We start from the raw sequence: 16000 nt of genomic DNA, 5'->3' as shown, positions 1-16000 counted from the left end.
ACCCCATTTCGTCAACATTTCACTATGAAAGCATAAATATTTTTTCTTGAAGAGAACATCTTACAGATTATGCTTCAATGTATAACACATTTTCATAATCAATCATTCGACTTCACATGGATAAAAGAATTCACATATTCTAAATTATGATCTGATGATGTGAACAACTCATATGCAACTATATGGCATGCAAAGCATTTATTTTAACATACACTTATTCATCCACATTGCAGGGATAACAATACAAGGCTCACATATTGGTCTAAGAGGATGCCATGGTCTCACAAAGTAACCAAGAACCATATGAAATGATGGTCTTGAATCCACACACAACTAGGGAGGATCCATATGATTATGTATGACTTCCCCCTTGTTTGTTTAATGGGATTAGCATCCAAGACATAGCCATCAATAATCACTAAGGATGTACAAGTGGATCGTAGCTACCCATACAACAAACACTTACCCCTATCCTCAAATTTTCCCAATGTTTGATTCCTTATATACACTCATCCAAGGTTATCTACGTCGATCTTGGTGAGGAATCACATCACAACAAAGAAGGCAACATTTAAAAATAGCAAGAGTTTCACTAAACTACCAAAGATCATAAATATTGAAAGAAAGAAAAAATAGTACCAATGATAAGTCAAATAAATGTGTTCAATTCCAATAGAAAATTAAACATAGCCACAATAACTACACAATAGAGAAAAATAACAATAGTGATTAAACTAATTCAAACAAGATAAAACAAAATTGTTGGCCCATGCAACAAAGATGAGAGATCATCAATAATTGAAGGAAACTTCACAATCCTTAAAAGTGCACATTACATAACTATACGACTAGAAATTGTGGCTAAATAGAGTGAAGATTCATCATGACTCCAACAATAGTCCCTCATGTGTGCATTTGTGGCATGAACACAAAAAATCCCACATGGCATGGCCATTTACCTAATGGAGAAGACATGCCTAAAAAACATGACTATAATAATAGTCCCTCATGCATGCATTTGTGGCCTGCACACTACAAATCCTAACATATCATGGCAATACACCTCATAGAGAAGACACACCTAGGGCCACATTGCACATAGCAACGCACCTCACAAAGAAGACATGCATAGGGCACATGCCACATAGCAATATGTCTTATGGAAAAATGTGCATGCATGTCACACACCAAAGCTATATGTATACATCATGAGGCACATTCATATGTTATCAAACACAACCTATTGTATCTAACATGAGTTCCTCTCTACATGTATGCAAATCTTCCAACACTAATCGCCACTAAGAAGGAATAATATAAAATACATCTTCAAATATTTGTGTGTGTGTGTGGAATTGTGTCTTTGAACCCAAATCACTACCATCAACAACATGTAACCATCACCTACACTATATCAAAACATAAGTATGGTGTGACATCATATCTATTTGCATAATGTCAAAACACATGCAAACATGAAAATCATCATAGCATGACAAAAATCAATCTCCACATTTTGGAACAAAGATATAAGTAAGATAATAGGGTAAGAGGAAACCCATACCAAGAACCACATACCAACTATCGACAATGCCATCAAGATAAATGTAGGATAGGATACCACTATGAGCCATCCAATGGTCCATTCTATGAGGAGAACTAGGGGATACTATCTTTGAAAGGTGTGGTCAATAGAGATAATCCCTACTAATGCCACAATATGTGACCATAGCTTCTTGAGTTTTCCATTCTTCTACTTAACACCACATTTATTGAGTTCCTCAACAGCAAGGTTGGTTCTCAATAGGATGCACAAACATGTAAACACACAAGCATGGTTTCATCATACTTGTACAACAATACAAATTAATTTTTCTAGTTAATTACTTAGTGTAAAAATAACTCCATTACATAACATAGGGCAATAATCACCATAAGTTTTCAAATAAACTGCCCAAACATCAATTGGAGTTACCCTTTCTAAGGTACAAACATAATTTATTTATAGCTTCAAAATTAAAATAATCACAATACATCCAAATAAGTTCAATAGTGCATGGAAATAGACAACATGATCCATAATTAAACCCATAAATTACCCTAATTGGATATGCTAATAAAATGGTGTCTCAAATAATAGAGATTATGTTGGACCTATAATAGAGATTTGGACTTTGTTTCATCATACACAAGCATGGTTTCATCATACTTGTATCCAAATACACCATCCATAGATAGGTACTCAGTACCACAATCTCATGGGTACCCTTTTAGCTGAATTTACCCTATATTTAGGTGAATCTACCCTTGTACCATTCCTTGATCTAGTATGTCATTCCACCAATCAATAATTTTTTTATATTCTTGGGAGAATACACTATCCCTTAGGTGAATATGCCATATCCTTAAATGAATCCTCCTTGTCATCATCCTAAGTCCTCTTTTTGTTAAGTCTTATCCCTTCATCTTTAGGAAAATCCACCTATCCTTATGTGAATCTACTTTCTCTTAGGTGAATCTATTTCACATAAATCATTTATCTTATCCATCTTTCTTATGCAAATGGTGAATTTTTCCTATCCTTAGATGGCTACACTCCCATTTATGTGAATCTATCTAGTTTTATTCTCCTTCCATTATTTTGTCCAAATTTGTATCCTCTAGTTTACATGAATCTACTTGTTCTTAGGAAAATCAACCCTATCATTCTAAGGAAAATTCACCTTGTCATCATCCTTAATCATCTACCTTTCAAGTGTATAGTCCATCCATCCTTGGGAGAATCTAACATATTATTGGGAAAATCCACTCCCTCTTAGGTGAATCCACCTTTTCCACCTTCTCATTAATCTATTATTTGTTCTAAGAAAGACACAAAAGTGGATAGAAAACAATAGAGGAGATAGTACTCAAACAAGTACTAAGGAATTGCATTAGTGACATGTCACAAATGTGAGTTATACATGTTCCAAATTGATTGATTCTCATGAAGGAACTAAGTTATCTACAATAAATAGCCACCCAAGAAACCTATTTGCTTTAGGCAAACTATCTTCTTAGTAGTAGCTTAATTCTTGAGACACTTGATTTAGATATGATCTTGTAAATGGTGTTAAAAAGAGTAATTAGTCACCAACCAACCACACTCTTCATTTGTATATTTAAGAATTAGTTTGGTCTAACCTTGATTGTAACAAGCATAACCAAATCCTCCATGATAAAGTTAACAACAAATATATTATTGCATAACCAAATCTTTGTGGTGGGTGTGTTCAACAAATATATTATTGTGTGAACTGCTTTTGTCCAAAATGTTGGAACTTGATCTACATATCCATGAAGGCATGATTAGGTCTTTATACAACACTACTTTGTTGATGCATATATGTAGTGGTTAGTTGTTTTCTTTTAGTTGTGGATAAACCATTTTGAGTGAATTTCTCATTTACTTGAGCATTTTGAATTTAGAGCACAACTAGATGACCATTCAACAAGGGGTTTAAACTCTTTGAACTTCACAAATGCTTGAGCTTTTCTTGTCAAGCAATGTACCCACATCTTAAAGACATCAAATTATGAAAGATGATAGTCCCAAATCTGAAAATGACTGTCACAACATAGTGAATAAGGGAAATCCACAAATACATTAATGAGTAGCCCTAGATCAATACAAAGAGAGCACATGCATGCTAAGGGAGCATTGAACAAGCCTTTTTCAGGATAATATAATGGTAGTAAAAGAAATCAATAAAAAGCATAAGTTCATCAAGAACAATTCTTAGCCACAAAGATCTAAGGTAATCATAGAGGAGCTGATAATAAGTGAGTTCAAGAAGACACACTCAAGCCTTCATCACATTCCATAAAAAGAAGATCATTATTCCATATAATTGGAAGGAAATGATATATTGCAAAGATTACTATGAAGGTCTAAAATAGTAAAAGAGATGAGACTAATCTTTTATTTCTACTTACAACAGTGAATTGGTTGAGATATACTCATAGACAAAGTGAATGACATGTATGAGAACAACCTCAATAAAGGTAAAAAGGACAATAAATAGTAGTGATAGATGACAATGCATTGAATGTGCCAAGAAAAAGACAGTGGAAGCCACGGAGAAATCACTATCAAAACAAAACCATTAAATAAAACTATGTTGGTGCAACTTGAGAAGCACAGTAGAATAATGAAAAAAGAACACTACTTGGTCCTTGAAAAGCATGTAGTCGCAATGATTGAAAACCACAATGACAACATAGAGGGCATGAATGTTTGGAGTATTTACATTCTTAAGAATCTCATGATAGTCCATTATTAGGACAAGTGAAGTGCACTATGAAAGTGTCTTAAAAAACTAATATAGCCATAAGTGATAGTGCCAATGCTTTGAGTTCAAATCCTCATGAAATATAGTCATGTTTATCTTAATGCAACATTTGCCAGCATCCTCCCTGCATGTGCCAAAATAGGAGTTTTGGAACAAGGTATGGACATCCATCAAAGCATAATCGAAGGGGTTTTTTTTTCAGAAATTAGTTGCAAATGCTCCAATAACAAAAATCGCAAAATGGGGTAGCATACACATGGCATGTGAACTTTATGATGGAATACCTCAAAGAGATGTCATTTCATGGAATTTTAAGATCACAGGATATGCAAAAAATGGATTAATTCACAAAAAAAAACCAGTTGCCCTTGATTGCGAAAAAAAATTAGTTGCCCTTCATTGAAAAACAAAGAGTTCATTTGATTGCAAAAAAAACCTTACCTTGCTTGTGCAGAGATTGCTCCAGCGGGGGGACAGGGAGGCAAGATGGTCGCCGCTTGCTTCGGTTTTCTTTCAAAATGAAAATGCGTTGTGTTTTTTTTTTTAATAAAATGCTCGAGGTCGTCGGAATTCCGATGAACACGGGCATTTAAAAAAAAAAAAATCAAATTTTCACACAATGCTCCTTGTCCGTCGGAAACCTCTGTCGGAATTTGACCCCAAATGTATTAGTGATTTTGAGGAAGTTCAGTTATGGAAATGCATATGAAGTGGAGTTACTAGATAGTCTGAGTATTTCACTTGTGTTTAACATTGCAGATCTTCATGATTATCATGAACTAGAATTCAGTGAGGACAGTATTGCAGACTTGAAGAAATAGTTGCCTCGGAAGGAATTGAATTAGATTGAAGAGATTTTGGATAGTAGAATTGGGAAAAGTACCCCGATCAATCAATATAAAGAGTATCTTGTGAAGTGGAAGGACAAATTGGTTGAAGATTCATCTTGGATTTCTCAGGTAGAGGTAGATTGTCTTGGTTTCCCTTTGACCCCAGCAAAGTGAGAGGCTCACTTTTTCAATAACCCTAGATGTTTGATGGAGGAGCATCCCCAGTTCATAGCAATCTTGCATCAACCAAAAATATTTTCTTTATGTTTTGCTTTTTGTTTGCAGCTTTAGATTTTCTTTCTGTGTGTCCCAGTTTTGGCTCACTAGATCCTGTGGAGTTGCATTATACTTGAAGACTTGATCAAATTTCTTGTTTCCAGATCACATCATATTTGGATCATTTTTCGGCAAGATATCACTATCGGTTTCCTTGACAATTTCCTATTACTGGTTGATAGTTCTTGTTACCGGTTGGCTAGACCTATTTTTGTGATCTATCAGAACCCTTCCGAAGCTTGCAAAACCTTTGGCATTGATTCTGATGTTCCTTGGCATGTGGCCGACCTTTTCCTGTGATCTACATTTCATCCTTTGGATTTTCTGGAGGAATCTCTTGGCGGAGGTCGACCTTGTTTATTTAACACATTAGGTCTTGTTCTTTGGGTTTTGATCCCTTTTGGGCCGACTGGATCCTTTGGATCGATATATAATTGTAATTATGCATTAGAATGTAATCAATGAAAGAATCAAGTAGATAGATTGTGTGTAGAAGATAGATCCTAAGATTCAAGGTCTCAATTATGACCTATTTTGTATGTTCTACCAGGACTATGAGTCGGTATGCTATAATCTGATTGCTACAGGTTGGATGTAATCAATTTTCATGGAATAAAACAATCTGTTATATATTTCCTCCACCATATCTGTGTGCTTCTATTGTATTTACTCTTTCTGATTGGTCCAGATTGATCTCTTTGAGGTCCCTCCTCATCGGTGACTACTTCAGAGGCATAGACTCCAACATATGGTGTCATCCCTTGACTCCAATGCTCTAAAAAGTTTTACTATAAATTCCCTCTTAGGAAATTTCATGGCATGTGGGCATAATTGCAAGGAAAGCACCAGGAGTTGGTATCATCCGCTAGATTATTGTGACCAACAATCAACTCTCTGTTTTGATTAGGGGGAATGGATTGCAAAGGGGTTGGCACAGGGATGAGCTGATTATTAGGTTGCCCCTCATTCACTCTTGTACCACCCTGATACTGATTTGGCTGGTAGGGAGGTTTACCACCTTGATAATTTTGGAAAGGAGGCCTTGTGGTAGCCTGGTGCCTCTTGAGATTGATGATCTCATTGGAGAAGGTCCTAAGCAAATGTTTCATATCATTTAAGTCCACAACTAGATCAAAAGGAGAATAAGTGCTCTCTTGTTGAGCATTGGGGTACACATACATGGATTGAGGGGTAGAGGTACTCAAAACTAGTACCTCGGGTACTTGGTTTGTGAACTCTAGAAAAATTGGCATGGATGGTCTCGAAGGAAGCTTCCCTGCATCAATCAGATTGTTTCTTGCCCAAACTCCCAGCTCATAGGCATCCAGAAGAGTGTTACCTCCTAGAGACTTAATCATCATAGATTATCCAAGTTGAAAGATTTTAAGTAGAAAATAAAAGCCATATCCATAGGTGGTCGAGGAGATAAGGGAATCCTCTACCACATCTTATGGAATCTAGTGTTGAAGTTGGTGACAACCTCTTATGGCACCCTCCTTATTGTTATCAATTGCTGCATAAGGGAAGATAGGTCCCCCTTCTCGGTGAATCATTTGAAGAAACGATCTCCCAACTAGTCCTAGGTTCCAATTGAATTTGTCATGAGAGATCAATACCAATCTTGTACCATCTCTTTGAAGGATGCTGCGAGTAACCTCAAATCTACATTCATCTAAGTGGCGTTATGCATAGTACACAGGTGTGCTATGTCTTGTAAATGCTCCTCGGGAGTCTTAGAATCCTCCCTGGTAAACTTTGGTAGTTCTTTTAGTGCATTATTTGGGATAACATCCCATTGAGAAGGTGGGAAGGGTGCAATAAGGGGACTACCACTATCCCATGTGACAAAATTCCTAGGAGTTGGGGCTGCCATTGGAATGTGAGCTGCTTGAACGGGGGCCTGCACTCTAACTCCAATTATTGCTTGGATTGCAACTATGGGTAGTATCAATAAGATTGGGTTGGACGCAGTCTGGCTTCTAGTTATAGGGCTATGGCTCATACACCCTTCTAATTAGGCAAAAAATGCAACAATTGGTCCCACTGGGCGTGCCAAAAAAAAAAACTGTTGACCTATAAAATTACTCTTAAAGGAAAACAACCTTATGGGAAACTCAGTGATGGGGGACCTGCACGTTTCTCACTGAGTGACCTTTGAGATTTTAGAAGCCGACTCTTCATACATAAGGGGAAAGGAAAGGGATAGGAGGAAAAACTTGAAACAAAACTATTCTATAGCGTAGCAGTGAGATATGACTTAAGCTATAAGCACAAATAACTTCATGCATATGTAGCTCTGAAGACCATTCAACAATCTACATGCCTAGTAAAATCAAGATTTGAATACAAACAATTGCTTATTAACATAAAGCTATATATGACATTCCTTTGTTAGATAACAAGTATATAAAACATAGTTTAATCCACAAAGTCTTACAACATATATCTCAAAAGTTAAGAAGAATTACATAAAGGCATAGGAAAAGACTATTGCAGTACAAAAAAATGTATTCATAAAAAGTTGGAGGCATAATTTGACTATCATGGTTTTCCATAAATACAAAGACAATTTCAAGGCTGAAAATTCCCTAGCAAGAAGTATGTATTCTCGAAAAAAATTTAACCCTTGCAAAAGCATAAGCATCCTATAAATAAACTCGAGCTAACTGCTTGACGGATAAAATAGAGAGATCTTCCAAAACTAACAATATCACTGGCATCCATCAGTAACCGTGAAATGACCTCTCAATTGATTAAACAAAAAAGATTTGGCCCTCATCATGACTGCAATCAAATATTCTAATCGCAGATCGAAAAAGAAGAATCCGCAACCACTACGCCGAAACTGAAAACCATTGGCATCTCAAAAACCACTACCTTTGCAATGATGGAACAAGAATGCTTAGAGGGTACCTCAATCACAATGTGGCAGCAGGAGGGAGTGTCTTGAAGGTGAGATAAAAAGCATTTAAATACCTTGCGAATAACTGCCATGTGGAGAGAATAAAAATATTTTAAAATTGAGCTCGTGGGTGCGGGCCCACGTAAAACAACAAAACATCCAACTGCTACATGTCAACACTGCTTGGCTTCCTAGCAAAGGCAAAAGTGAACTTGAACAACATGAGACATACTGCCATGTGGAAGACACGAGGGGACAAAAAGAAACCTTGGGCGAAAAGGACTTCAACTAAGGGAAAAAAGAAGCTAACTCCCCAAACGAGGTAGGGTAGACTTAAAGTCTACAAGTTTCGCTACCCTTTTAGCTACATTTAATATCCAAATGTAAAGAATTTATATATATATATATATATATATATATATGGCTTCCCAAAGTTTAAATACTAATAGGTGTGAGCTTGGGTTGAATAACCTATTCCATGGGAACTTGGGTGAATCCCCTTTTCCTACACAAGATATACCTAACATTATGGAGAGCCATTCCCCTTGCACTTCTTATGATGAGGATGACTCCTTAACTTTAGTAACAATTGACCAATTGGGGAAGCTTTACCATGAGATGGGTCTGCTTCAACAATGGATGGGTCAAGAACACTTGAATAGTGAGGCAATCCCCTTGATTGAAGGCTTGAGGAAAATGATTCAAAGTGATGAAAATGGTTTGGAAGTGTTACATGCCATTTCTCAAATTGTAGACTTTAATTTAATACCAATAAAAACTTTGTACTAAAGCTCTTAGTCTTTCCAATCCTCCAAATCAAATTGAGCATTTCATTCCTATGCATACATCTTTTCCTAATGTGCCTACATATGCATATTCCATCATGGCTACATCTACATGAAATCTTAATTGGGTACACATGTTAGTAATGGGGGAAACTCTATCAATCAATAATCCTACATACCTCCTACCACTGGCCTTCCATTTACATCATAACCATCTCCCATATCCACCTATCATAATGTCCCACCTTCTTATTCTCAATCTCCACCTATTTACCCTAACATTACATCTCTATCACAATCCAACATGTCCAATTCCAATTCATCCATCAAAGCCACAATAAATAATCTATCTCAAACTATATCATCCTTACAACAACAATTGGCTTTCTTAACCCAATCCAAATTCACTAACCCTACAATAGATATAGGTAGCCCACTTGTCAATGACATTGTTCATGCTCTTGTCCCACAATACATGGAGGTTCCTCATTTAGAGTTATACAATGGAAAAGGTGACCCCCAAACTCATGTGAAAATATTTCAAACATTTTGTAGTGACTTTTTCCATGACAATAGACTCATGACAAAATTATTCACCTATATATTTAGAGATAAGGCTTTGTAATGGTATTGTTCCTTGCCTCCTCAATCAAGTCATTCTTTTCATCAATTTTATAATGCATTTGTGCAATATTTTCAAATTAATATTAGTCCTCAAATTACCTTAACTGATTTGATGCATGGTAAGTAAAGAGTTAAAGAGAAAGCGACTTATTTCATTAGTAGATACAAACATTTTCATTACAAATTGCTTATCTTGTGCCTAATGGTGATGTTAAAAGAATTTACATTAATAATTTGCAGAAAAATATTAGAGATTCAAGCTTATGTTTTCTAATTTTATATCTTTCAAACATTTATGCATAGTGGTTCATAATTATGAACTTCAAGTGAGTCAATTTGAATCCTCTCCATCATGGCTTTTGTTGATAAGAATGAGGGTACTCAACAACAATCATATTAGAAGTTTCAAAAACAAAATTAATAAATTAATCAAGGTCAACAACATTTCTTTCAATCACATTGATACACACATGGCAACCATATATTCAAATCTTCAAGTGTGGCCCCTTTATAATCAATCTTTTCATATTGTAATTTTACTCCTCTTTCTAAATCATTGTATAGTATCACGCTTAAGTGAATTAATACTAATGTGATGAAGCTTTCTCCCATCAAACCCATAGATCCCTCCAAGCCTTTGGAAACTTAATTTGATCCTAAAAACTTTTGCCAATACCATTTCCAACTTGGCCATGATATTGAGAAGTGTTATAGGTTGAAGCATGTGATTCAAGATCTTATTGATTCCAATACTATAAATCTATGGGAAATGTGAATGATAAAGGAAATAAATTTGTGACACCTAATCAAAACTTGCAAATATTTACTAATCCTTTGCCTTCTCATCCTACCAATTCCATTAAATCTAAACCTTTAGTTAATATAGATCCTAATGATATGTGTGTAGAGGCCACCAATGTGGTGATTTTTATTAATAAATCCAAACTTAAACTTGAACCTTGCATTATGATATGTGTCTAGAGGCCACCAATGTGGTGATTCTTATTAAGAAATCCAAGCCTAAACTTGAACCTTACATTACCTTTGACTTGAGATATACTATTGATGTACCTAATGGACCATTATACATTACTGCAAAAATTAATAGAAAGCTCTCACGAGAAGTGATCATTAATCTAGTATGTATGGTGAATATTATTACTGAAGTACATCTTTATAGTCAACAATTATCAAGATATTTATGACAAATCTGATGTTATGATTAAGGTGCATGATGGCTTTATTTTTCCAACTATAGGATCCATCACTCTTCCCATTAAGATTGGCACTAAGTGCTTATATGTTACCTCTACTATTATCCCTACCTCCAACTAATTTCATGTGAATTTGAGGCATCCTTGGATCCATTCCATGAAAGTTATCTCATCCACCATTTACAAATGTTTGAAGTTCCCTCATGATGGGTGTATTATCATGATCAATTATAGTCTCTATAAGCCCTTAGAAAGATGTGGAAAATTCACCCTACATTGCTTATGGCCTTAGAATCCCAAACCTCCAAAACCTTGAGAAGATCTCCTTTTCTTATCTTATCAAAAATTCAAACATGAAAGGTTATCAACCTTGAGTAAACCTAAGGATCCTTCACCTATATATATATATATTCCCTCTTCTTAATCTTGGACCTGAACTTCTTCCTTCTCCTTCTATTCCTCTCATATATGTTGTGATTACAACTCCTACATCGTATAAAAGAAAACTCCCAACATCTTACATCTGTCACTCTAGTGAGGTTTCTTTTGTTCCTCCCCCTACAAGGGAATAAAAGAAGCTCATCTTCATTGATCCTCAACCTTTGCAAGTCTTAAGCCAAACCAAGAGAAATCATAGTGTGAGAGTGTAGTATCCTAAATTGTACCCAGTGCATTTATGACACTTGTGCATGATGCCTAAGGCACTTATGATGACCCTATGATCGAAATTGCAACATTTTGTCATCAGAGGACCTTCGTCCCAAAAATAATTGTTTATCCCTATCAGCCCTTTGGGACCTATTCCCAATAGATGACAGTGGGGATGTCTGCGAGCCACACTAACGTCCCAAAAAACTATTGGATTTTAAGTGTCGGTGACTCAGATGTGCATCGATGCGTGTCCTTTGGCCTGCATCATGCCGTAATGGCTCTCCGCTCTTGTTTCAAATTAAAAATCATTTCCAAATCATGTGGAGGGATTCCCACTTTGGGTTCTAGGCTCTTGATCTTTGCACTCTATCAAGCTCTGTCAAAAGCTCTCTTTGGCAAGCTCTTGGATCATGAAACATCAACATCAAAAGAAAGCTATCAAATACCAACATCAAGCTTCCCAACCTCATGGTGGCTTCTTACCAATTCATCTATCAAGTGAGATTCATTATGCTCATGGTGCCAAATATCAAGGAGGGTACAGGTTTGACCCAACACTTGGGCTCTGGGATTTATTGATTTCTGGACGTACGGACGACAGCGCAGTGCATTAGCATCTGTGCATTGCACTAGTGTCCTAAACTCAAGAGCTTCCCAGGTTCCCTATTTTCTCTGTCCTTTCCACTTCATATTTCTATTTAAGTAGTTCACAGATTATTTCATCCATATTCAGTACATTCTATATTTATTCATTTGTAGTTGGTTAGCTTGTCAGATAGTTAGTAGTTTAGTTAATTTTTCTTATGTTTTGTGTTTTGTTTGTAAGAACCAGACATCTTTGTCTAGCTATGTGTTTTGTCCACCTAGGATACTAGCGCACCGCGCTATAGTCCGCACTGTAGTCTTGGACCCATGCTATCGTATTGATTACAAAACCTTGCAGAGTTCACCAAAGGTTTGTCTCAGTTCTCTGACAAATCTAGAGCATTCCTTTTTCTCCTGGCTCAGTGTTGCACTTGTTAGAAGAGGTAATTAGATAAATAATTTGTCCTTGAGGATTCATCTTTCCTAAGGTGACAAATTCCACCAGTTATATTTTGGTGAACCTGACGTGAATGGTCTAGATGTCAGATCTCTTCCTTTCAGATTTTAATGCATTTGATAAGGAATTTTCAAAAGATGATTTTTATATGTTGGATGAAGTCTTAGATGACTTCCTTGATGCACTTCCTCCAAAAAGGAGTTAAAAGGATGAGTCACCTTCCTCAACATCCTCATATGAAGAAAAAGCATCCATGAATGTCATTGTTGTCTTTGCAGTCCCTCAAAGGCCTAAGGGACCTTTCATTCATGTGACAGTGGCTAGTACTTCCCCCAAGAAGGTTAAGTCCATTAATGGAAAGCCTTTCAAAGAAGAATCTTCTAATCTATATGCCAGATTTATGCAATCTAGACAGTCATCTTATAACGCCATTGTACACACGTATAACACTCATAATAACAAGCAATTTACCGAACAACAATAACAAATTTATTTGCCACCTTCTCAACCGACTCTTCCTAGGGCACCTGTGCCGGAGGACAAGTGACCGAGTGATTATGATATTATTGAGCAACTAATGGTTACTCCAGCTAAGATCTCACCATGGGATTTTCTTCAAACCACCCCGGTATACCAAGGTATGTTGTAGGTATAGGAGTTGAGAAAATACAGCACCACAGGAGCCCAAATAATCTCTACAAGTTGAAAAACCTATTATAAGGAGAAGCAATGAAGCAAATCACAGAAGGAAAGAATACACAGGAAAAATATGCTCCAAAAGATGAGAGCTCAATAATCTCCAAAATGTATTGTCAATAATAATCCTTCTTCATACAATGAAAAGAAAGAACTCAACCTTTAATAGGTCAAGAAACCCTAAAAGGGAAAACCTAGGTTTGCACATAATAATTAATTATATGCACCTAAAGTTAGCTTAAGTGTAAAAGAGATAAAGGGAACTTAAATAATTAAACAAATAATGTTTAATTAATCAAGTAAATACCTGAATACTCTAACACCCCCCCTTAAGCTAGACTTGGGGAGAAGCTAAAACCTAGAATAGCTACTGAAAGCAATAAAGATGGGTCCCAACAACAAGGCCTGAACAGGTACCCAAATACAATGAAATCTCTATGAACTAGAGAAATAGAGAAAACCATGTGGGAACAAAACTCTACTCCAAAAAGAGATGAAAAAGAATATCACTAAAGCATGAAGAACCTACAAACTCTGTCGAAGAATAACTGCTGATCTGAAGAACATCCACTGAACTAGAACATGACCAGGTAGAGAAGATTGTAATCTGCATGAGTGCCCTCAAATGACACTACTCAAATTAGGAGGCAAACAAGGCAAAAACAACTGAAATTGAAGATACAAATGGCATGAGAAACCAAATCCTAAAGAGCTGATCAATCGAACCACAGAAGCAATAGAACCAATAGGATAAACCTCCCCATAATGTGGAAGTGGGAGAGGGACAGGAACATTGAAAAGGACAGCCAAAAACAACTGCATGATGAAGAACCAAGAACATCAAAGGTGCTGAGACACATCATCATGAGGCGAATGTCATGGAAGGAACACTCACTGGACAAAGGAAGATGGCAAACAACAGGCAAACATCAACCCCCTCATGGCACTTGATCAATAGTGCATGTACAACAAGACACAAGATATGCAAGATTCCAAGTAAACAATGCATGATGGCACTTTATCTCAGTGCATTTGCATAAATACAAGATACAATGATAAGAAGACTGGAAATAGAAATGTTAACCAAAATAGAGACATCCTACTCAAAGAAGAGATCCCAGGACCTGAAACAACCTCGATATCCACCAGAGTGTTGAAAAGCAAAAAATTGAATAAAATATGCATGGAGAATAATCTAGAAATAAAAATCAAATTGTTGGAAAGTACACAGCACACGCTTTCCGAAAATATAAATTTTTTGAAAAACGAAGGTTGGATGCTCATTCTATGGCTCCCGGAGTGCAAAAACTAGACCTCACTTTAACTGAAAAAAAAGATAGTCAAATAGAAAAATTGGAAAAAATACCAACACCATGAGGTCGGCCTTAGAACCAGCTTTCCAATGCTTATTTTTTTTCAAAAAAATGACTCTATATGCCCAAGATAGGGCCAAAAAACCAAACCCCCCCTGAAAAAGCCAAAAAAGGGAGTTTGGTGGCTTGTTTGGGCAGAGGTGGCCAGGAAGCAACGCTTCGGTGGCAGCCTGGTGGTTGTAGGGTGGAGCTCTAGTGGTTTCCAGTGGTGGCAGAGAGGGCCACATAGAGGGAAGTGCAGCCAGTGGCGGGAGACCAGCGGAGGCGGGTCCGGGACAGGCGAGAAGGCCAGCGGCGGGGGCCAGGAAGCGGCCAGCGGGCCGGGGGCTGAGCGGGGCCGCTGGGGCAGTGGCCTAGGGAGCTACATTGGTTGGTGGCAAGGGAGGCCAAGGAGGATCAGTGGTAGGGGGTCAAGCGATGTGGGCCACAGGTGGCGGCCGTGGGGCCGGCGGGGGCCGGGAGGCAACAGCCGGGGAGCGAGGGGCCGTAGGCAATGCAGGGCCGCCGGAGGAGCCTGGTGGGCAGTCATCGAGGAATGAAGGGAGGCCGGTGGGGGCCAAAGGGGCCACCGATAGGGGCTGCAGAGGTTAGACTGATAGGTTCGACAGGCCTGTCAGTCCGGTACCCTACGGTACCCACAAACCTCAACCCCCCCAAAAAAAAATTTTCTTAAAAAGAAACAAAAAACCCTCTTTTTTTTTCGCTTTTTTTGAAAGAAATTTTTTTTAAAAGCAAATTTCGGCCTGCATGCCATAAAAAGGCCAATTTTTTTTTAAATTTTTTTTCTCGATTTGCATGCTAGAGCCGTACGACCTGGATCTGAGAAAAAAATTCTCCCAAAGGCTCAAGAACCAAAATAGGTCAAATTTTATATGATCATAGGGGTTTTCGGGCCTTCTGAGCATGATGGTGAGGTCTGTTTAGGCAAAAAGTGCTCAGAAAAAAAGTTCAAACCCTAGGTACATAAAAAATTCCTGAAACCCCAGATCTGCTTCCAAAGCAAAAATTCTCAAAACAAGAATAGGCAGCTACAGATCTAAAGCTCTAATACCATATAGGAGTTGAGAAAATATAACACCATAGGAGCCCAAATAATCTTGGCAAACTGAAAAACCTGTTACAAGGAGAAGCAATGAAGCAAATCACAGAAGGAAAGAATACACAAGAAAAATATGCTCCAAAAGATGAGAGCTCAATAATCTCCAAAATGTATTGTCAATAATAATCCTTCTTCATACAATGAAAAGAAAGAACTCAACCTTTAATAGGTCAAGAA

The sequence above is a fragment of the Cryptomeria japonica genome, chromosome 7 (genome assembly GCF_030272615.1).
Source record: "Cryptomeria japonica chromosome 7, Sugi_1.0, whole genome shotgun sequence".
Lineage (NCBI taxonomy): Eukaryota > Viridiplantae > Streptophyta > Pinopsida > Cupressales > Cupressaceae > Cryptomeria > Cryptomeria japonica.
This window is presented reverse-complemented; position numbering follows the sequence as displayed.